At 39.9% G+C, this 8,087-nt stretch overlaps 1 pseudogene; it reads right to left on the bottom strand.

The window, feature by feature from the left end:
* LOC101980172 overlaps positions 1-8,087 on the bottom strand; it is a 43,811-nt pseudogene that overhangs the window by 10,478 nt on the left and 25,246 nt on the right.

Raw genomic sequence — 8,087 nt, 5'->3', positions numbered from 1 at the left:
GAAGAGGATCCTTATGGAGTTGGATAGCCATTTGGGCAAGAAACTGTTCTTGCCTGGACTGCTGCATAAATTGGACAAAGAGAACCCGCAGAGAGAGGACTGTGCTGGGGACGCAGGGGGACGCAGCCCAGCCGCTCCGCCGCTCTTATTTCAACATCTGACCATACCAGGTCACAAAATGCTCCTTTGTGAGGAATTCCCTGATTCCATTCAAAGATTTGCATTTATCCATGTGTTCTCACATAAGGAGATAAGCATCAAGAACAACCAAAATCTGCTCATCTGTTCAAGCTGATGTTGTGAGCAAGTCAAAAGCTTTGGTACAGTGTCTCCAGGCATTAGCATTTCCTTGTTTGATTTGACTCACATCATAAAATCTGCATACCTGGATTATCTATCTACTTCCATGATTTCCTCTTTAAAATGTAATATGATCAGGCCATTTACCCAGAAGTGTAAATGGCCTGTAAAGAACTCCAAACTATAGTAACTTCTGTCTGGACAATTAGCTATAAATATGTAGTTTGTATCAGGAATCTGACGTCCAATTCTGAGTAGTTCACAAAGATCATAAACTGTCCGTGTGTGTTCCCACACACTGTTATTAGCATTGATACTGGCTGCAGGGTCCATCTTCCTAAGAACAGATCACAAAGATCACCTGGCTGCTTCAGGTGTTTCTCAAGAAGGTACTTGCTCTGCTACACCATCTCCAGGTACATCTCCAGATCTAGCAGCTCCTGTTTAGGAAGAACAGCCTGAAGCAGCTGTGGGAACAGAGGCAGTGGATGCTGAAGGCAGAACTCTTTTTTTTTTTTGTATTCTTAATTAGAATTCGCTCTTAAAGTCCTGGTGGGAAAATTACAGACTACCTTGCACATAGAGCCAAATTAGAGTTCTTTATTAGCAGGTAAAAGAGAAAAGGCTATGTTTCCAAAGAATTCTCAGTCCTAAAACTCAACCTTTTTAAAGGCAATGGCATCATTGTCAAGTGTAGGTCAAAGGAACTTTGTGTGATTTGTGTTGGCAGCTTGATCGGTTGTTTGGGTTATATATCTGGGCCACCATGGTCAAGGTCACAGAAAGTACAGAATGCATGACTATGGTGGATATGACATGAGGTTTCGTGAAATAAACACAAAATGGAGTCAGGGAACAATCAGAATGAAATGGCATTACCTCATTCATTTCAATGCTATTGCTTCCAGTAGAGTCTATTCTTTGTCATGTCTTTGCTAACATTGCCCAGTGCTTTTCCACTTTTCATTAAGACTTACAAGATTACAGGGCACCATGGCAAACACCTTTAATCTTAGCACCCAAAAGGCAGAGGCAGGTGGATGTTGTGAGTGCTAGGGTAGCCTGGTCTACACAGTGTGTTCTAGGATTCATTCTCTATCAGCCTGTGTGAAGTAGGATTGTGAGTCTCTATCAGCCTGTGTGAAGTAGGACTGTGATTCTCTATCACCCTGTGTAAGATAGGACTGTGAACCTCCATCACCCTGTGTAAAGCAGGATTGTGAGTCTATATCACCCTGTTTAAGGGAGGATTGTGAGTCTCCATCACCCTGTGTAAAGCAGGATTGTGAGACTCTATCACCCTGTGTAAAGTAGGATTGTGAGCCTCCATCACCCGTTTAAGGTAGGATTGTGAGTCTCCATCATCCTGTGTAAAGGGGGATTGTGAGCCTCCATCACCCTGTGTAAAAGAAAATTGTGACTCTCTATCACCCTGTGTAGGGTAGGATTGTGAGTCTCCATCACCCTGTTTAAAGCAGGATTGTGAGTCTCTATCACTCTGTGTAAAGGATTGTGATCCTCCATCATCCTGTGTAAAGGAGGATTGTGAGCCTCCATCACCATGAAGTGTGAGCCTCCCTCATACTGAACAGAGTAAGATTGTGAACTTCCATCCATCACATGAGAAGGAACAATTCATATGAACTTGGTGACTCCATAGCTCTAATGATGTTTTGATGCATTCATTAAGAGAAAGTGTGGGACATTTCCCAGGGTTTCTGGTTAAACCATTAGGGCACTTCATTCCTTTAAATGCTTCCAACACCTAAAAATAGCAATATATTGAGTCATTTTACAAATAATGAGAATTTAAGAGCCTACAAAACTATGTATTATTGCCAGACTTTATCAAGAGATTCAGAAAAGGTTTTCCACTAATTTGAACTAGATGTTAGAGGAATATAAATCATGTCTGAGGCCAAACTCCAACTCTTGCTTACTATGTTAAACTAACACAAACTCATTCATATAATTGTGAATGAACTCTGATTCTCCAGTGAATTATACAAAGATTGCTTTTATTCAATGAACCAGATGTTCTGAAATTGTTGTTTAAATTATACAGAGCCTTGACAGAAGAGAATATCTGCAAGAACACAGAGCACACAAATGAGTGACAGCCTCATGGGTACAAACTAGAAATACCAGGACACATGAACCCCCATCACGAAACTATTAAAAATAAAATACCTGAAAATTACAAGCATTGATAAGGATATAAATGAATGGAACTATTTTACTCAGTGCATAAGTGAAAGCCCACTATCTGTGAAAGTTCCATTAGACAAGGTATGATGGACTGAACTCAATGCCTTTCAGAAAGGGTCTTTAATGCAGTGTACATAGAGAGTTCCAGATTGTACAAGCATGTCCTGGTTATGCTCAAGATATACTAACATTACCCACATTCTTCCCCATCATCACTTAGAATGACTGTGCAGTAATCAACTCAAACTGAAAAGCTTTTCTGCAGTGTTTCATGATCTTTTGCATGTAGCACTGATGTGGCAACATTGTAGAAAGTGGTCCTTTGAGCAGAGAGAGAAGTTGCTCTCTTCACCAAAGCAGATGTCATTACTTGTAAGGGACCATCACCAGAGGACCTGTTTCTAATGACAAGCTCTTAAAAAGGAGGGGATAGGAATGGCCACTGAACCCCCACCTGATCTTCTAGAAGTTCCCATAGGGACCTCTGAAGCCATTTTTAAGCAATGTAATTCTGCCCTGATTGCACAAGCACTCTGGATCTAGCTAGGGATGTGCTAAAGGCTAGTGATGCAGGTGGAGGACTCTGTCTTTGCAGCGATGGGGAAGCAATTACCCAAGCTTCCCTTCTGATGAGCTTTGATGAAATTCTCCTTTCATTTTAGGGACTTACGTGGAGACAGGAGACATTGTCTTCCTGGAAAAGGAATTAATTCTCACAACAGTCACTTTAGAAGAGTTTGTGGTGATGATTGACAGCATCAGTTTAACCAAATCATTTCCTACTGTGGTTTGATCTGCCTCACTAAAGCAGTGTTTTTAACTATTTCCTTGTTGGCTTAGCACTCATTAAGTGTGGAGCATAAACAAAATCGATGAGACTTTTGTGGAAATGAATGTAGAAATTGTTTGACAAGAATGTGAAGCCCTTTGGTATTTACTCCCTGAGCAGGAAGGATCTTGAGAACAAAGAGTTAAATCTCAATGGTTTGAGGAGAAAAGTGTTGAATTACTGAGACATTGATCATACTGGTAACTTCTCTTTTCCATCTCTTTCTTCCTTTTGTCTTCCCTCCCTTATTTCTCTCTTCCTCCATTCCTCCTCCTCTCTCTCTTCCTTCTTCCCTACCCTCTCTCTCCCTTCTTCTCTTCTGAATGGAGAAAAGAGATGAATAAACCAGAAAACAACTATGAAATCACATTTTAAACATGTGTACAGACAGCCTTCTTTTCCATACATGCACCAAATAATTTCACGCACACAAACAGAAGCCTCGACATAACCGAAACATGGGGGTTGTGACCCCTCCTTAAATATTTATTATTGCTTGCATTATTTCTCAGGCTCTGCCTGATGCTCACTGTGACTTCAGTCTCGTGCACGACTCTGTTATCATCTAAGTCATCTGGGGCACTCTCATGTAGCCACATGTCAGTCAGTAGATTTATTCACAGACAACGATCAGTCGCAAGCAGCCTGTCAGGTACTATGTATGACTGACGGCAAGTAAGTAGACTGTTTTGACATGCTTCTCCCAGAAACCTTGACATTGTACTTTGTACCAGGCAATAGCTCTGCAAAAATATAAACCTAACTCAAAGATGAAAGGGAAGGATTTATGCTGGGTGTGGTGGCAAACACCTTTAATCTTCAGCAGATTTCAATGAGCTCAAGGCCAGCTACATAGTGAGGCTTGGGATATTTTACTTTTCTTTTTCTTTCTTTTCTTTCCTTTTCATTTCCTTTTTCTTCTCTTTTCTTTCATCTTTTTTAAAATCTGGGGTGGGATTACTAGATGAAAGGGACTATACAAAGGATTAAAACTTTAAGAACTAAAAGCATTGGAAGATTAGCTTTTTAAAAATTTTGACACAGAAAAAAAAACTGATTTTTTTAAAGGTTGCTTCAGAATTAGAAAGAAACATTAAAAAGACTGCACTACTTCCTGAAAACTGTGACATGAGAGACAAGACCCAGAACATTTTAAAATGGAAAAACATATGGCATGCAGCAACTTGGTCAAATAATTTCTAAGAATGAAAGACTAGATTTTAAATGAGCTGAATTAATCAAAGAAACACAAGTCAAACATGTACTTATACACACACACACACAAACTCCTAAATGATCCAGTTAATTGCTATATAACACATACTTTCTGTGTCTGAAGACATTTCAGTCATTTATGCTTACTTGTATCTCCTGTTTTACAATAACAGCAACAAAAGAGATATGCTTTATTAGGTATTGACAGGTATAAAACCAAAGCAAGGGAACTTTTCTTCTCCTTTTCACCTGTGAAAACTTGCTAATTTGTATTTATTATATCTTAGCTATATATTTCTTCTGAGTCAGATCTGTCTTGTGTGAAATACTTAGCAGAGTAGAACAGCAGGTAAAGCCATTCATATAACCAGAAGGCCATATCTTTCATGATTCCTGTATAAAGATGTGAACTGGACTTCAGACATGGGTTGGAAGTGCTCAGAGGTTTACTTAGAGGTTTACTGCTAGTACTGATGAAGGTAGTCTCCTGCCTAAGGAGGAGTTCCATCGGTATCATTAGTTATCTGGAGAAAGAGTGTGGAGATTAAAGATGACCTTGACCAAACTAGTAATAAATAGTTCATTCTTGTAGTTGCTTCATTTTTTTCTCTCTCAGTGATGGCTGAGTTTGCAGGTTTAATCCTCTGGTAAATTTTGTTGCTGTTTCCTCACCTAACTGTTTTAAATCAACTATTGTGCCAGCAATTATAACCTGACTTCCCCCCACCTTTGAAATTCATTAAGAACTTGAACCCACTCTACCCCTATGCATAAATAAAAATCTTTGCTGAAATTAATGAAAGTTCTCAAGTTTTATCTGCCCATTTGATTGCTAGCCTGCATTCACTCTCCTCTAAAACTGAAGGTTCACACAGTGAGAGGCATCATGAGAACTGTGGGGGTGGAGGGGGTGAAGATGGATCAGTATGAACAGACTGCTCTAAGCCAAGAGCTTTCCCTTGGCAGAAGTACTGGGAAGAATCTGTGTCTTCAAAGACTGATTAGAAGCACAGTGATGTACAGGGGTTGAGATATTATAGGTTCAGAGACTAATTACCTTATCTTAGTTTAAGTTAAGCTTTCCTTGCCCTCCTTTGAGCTGGAGCTCACATTTTGTGACTAATTGATAAAAATTATTTTCAAATCTCCTAACTTAGTAGACTTCTTACACCAACCCAAAAGCCAAGAGTGTCATCAGGCAACAGCTGAGCCCTATAATCAAGAATCCTCTGTTGTGCTGTAACCCACCTCTCTGATATTCTCACCAACATAGTTTTTAAGTGTTTGATTTATGGCTTTATTCTGGTAGTACACAACTTTATAAAACTGCTTCTATGAGAGAACATGGAACCTGGGGTAACCTAGCTCCATGTTTTCTGGACCAAGGTCACTAAACATGGTTTTCAAATAATTTGTCTCTTTTCTCCTTGAGGAGAGAGCTGTGCATTTTGCATCAACAGTTAGGATACCACAAGGTGGGGATCCAAAAACTGATCTACTTTTCATAATGAAAATGAGGTTTCTGCTATGGACCCATTGAATCTAGGCCCATTTGATGTTACTTCCTCAGGTAGATTGTGTAAATTTTTCACAGGACTCCAGACTTCTCTTTGTTTGTCTAACAATCCATTTGTTGTCTCTTTATTGGTTAATTCAGGATCCTAATTTAATAGATACATGCAGAATCTGCTTCCAAAGCATTTAATTTAAGATGTCTAAATTTTGCTGTTACAAGGATATTTGATGGCATTGTAAAGCCATAGACAGTGTTAATAAAATCAGCCTTGGAACAGGGGTCAAATCCAGGGGCTCGTTGACCAGTATTAGCCATAGACTAGTTGACCAGAATTGGCCATAAAGAGTATGGAGGATCCAGAATTCAGAAAGAAAGACAGACAGGAAGGATTAAGGAGGGACTTGGAGTCTTGAGGTATTTTTGGTTTGGGACAACTGGAGAGATACTCTCTAGGTCTCTGGCCAAAAGAGAAGACCAGCTAGTTGCTTCTTAGCCTCTCTGAGCTAACAGGTTTTCACCCCAACATCTGACTCCCAAATCTTTATTGGTAAAAAGAACGATAGAGACTTAGTTTAAAACTACATTTAAAACAGGCAGAGCCAGGGCCTGTGGGACTGGAAATCCTGCCAGGTCACAGCCTAGGCAGAGGCCACAGTTAAAATATCAGTAAATTCGGGTGTAGCCGCTAACCTGAAAAAAAAAAAAAGTTTGATTTGAAAGAAAAAGCATTCTGGCCTAAACCTCTGGTTGTGTTTTGTTTACTCAAGGATCCCTAAAGACATTATGATTCTGACTTCAACTTGTTTTAAGTGTTTTGTTCACTTTTACAACTGTGAAAGCATTTGATTTTCTGTTTTTGTCTGTCTTGGTTTTCTTTGCCTTTTGAAGTGATTTTTAACATTTGGTCTTTGTCTCCTGTATCTCTTCCTCAAATACTTACCTCTTCCTTTATGAGACCTGGGGAAATACAGCTTTATGTTTCCTGAGACATGACTATAGAATAAACTCATTGCTTTTGAGGTCAGAGTAGTGCTTTGCATTAATACTCATGGACACATTATTTTGTAGTGCCCATCCTTTACTGCCATACGAAGCCCTGGTCATTTCAACCCTCTTTCTTTTTATTTTGTGCCACCCCTACTTGAATTAAGTCCTTTAGGTTGTCTTGATTTTCTAAAAGAGACCATTTTTGCCTTATACCATACCACCTATATGTGTTTTATAATAGTTTGATCTAAAGCCCTTAGTCAGCAAGGGCCATTAAACTACCTGAGAGGGGGCTGGAGAGATGGCTCAGTGGTTAAGAGCATTGCCTGCTCTTCCAAAGGTCCTGAGTTCAATTCCCAGCAACCACATGGTGGCTCACAACCATCTGTAATGAGGTCTGCTGCCCTCCTCTGGCCTGCACGCAAACACACAGACAGAATATTGTATACATAATAAATAAATAAATATTTTTTAAAAAATAAAATAAACTGCCTGAGAAAGTGCTGATCTACCTGTCTGAGCAAAAGGCACACAGTTAACTAGCTCATTCTTTGCAGTGGGCACAATACCAAGACTCCAAAATCGCCACCCTGAATTGTGCTTCACCCACCCAGATTGTGGTAATTTTGATCTGTGCCCCGAAGTACCATCTTCTTCAGGAACTGACTCACAAAGAGACAGTTTTTCTAAGAACACCATTGCTGTCATTCGGTAAGTAGTTCATATCTCATGTGCCACATCTCATGAATGATCGAAACTGAGGGTCTTCACTATATTCAGAAGCTGTGATGTTGTGTCTTAGGTCCATAGTTGCCTATGAAATCAACCCCTGGAGCCAGTGGCTTTGTGAATGTGATCTACTAGATGAGGCTATTCTGTCTATAGACTAAAACTTGTGCTAGACCCAAATTTGTGTATTAAAATTGCCCTAGAGCCAGGCGGTGGTGGCGCACGCCTTTAATCCCAGCACTTGGGAGGCAGAGGCAGGCGGATCTTTGTGAGTTCGAGACCAGCCTGGTCTACAGAGCTAGT

Source organism: Microtus ochrogaster, linkage group LG3 (assembly GCF_000317375.1).
Source record: "Microtus ochrogaster isolate Prairie Vole_2 linkage group LG3, MicOch1.0, whole genome shotgun sequence".
NCBI lineage: Eukaryota > Metazoa > Chordata > Mammalia > Rodentia > Cricetidae > Microtus > Microtus ochrogaster.
Note: the sequence above shows the minus strand (reverse complement) of the source record. Positions and strands in the feature narration are given on the sequence as shown.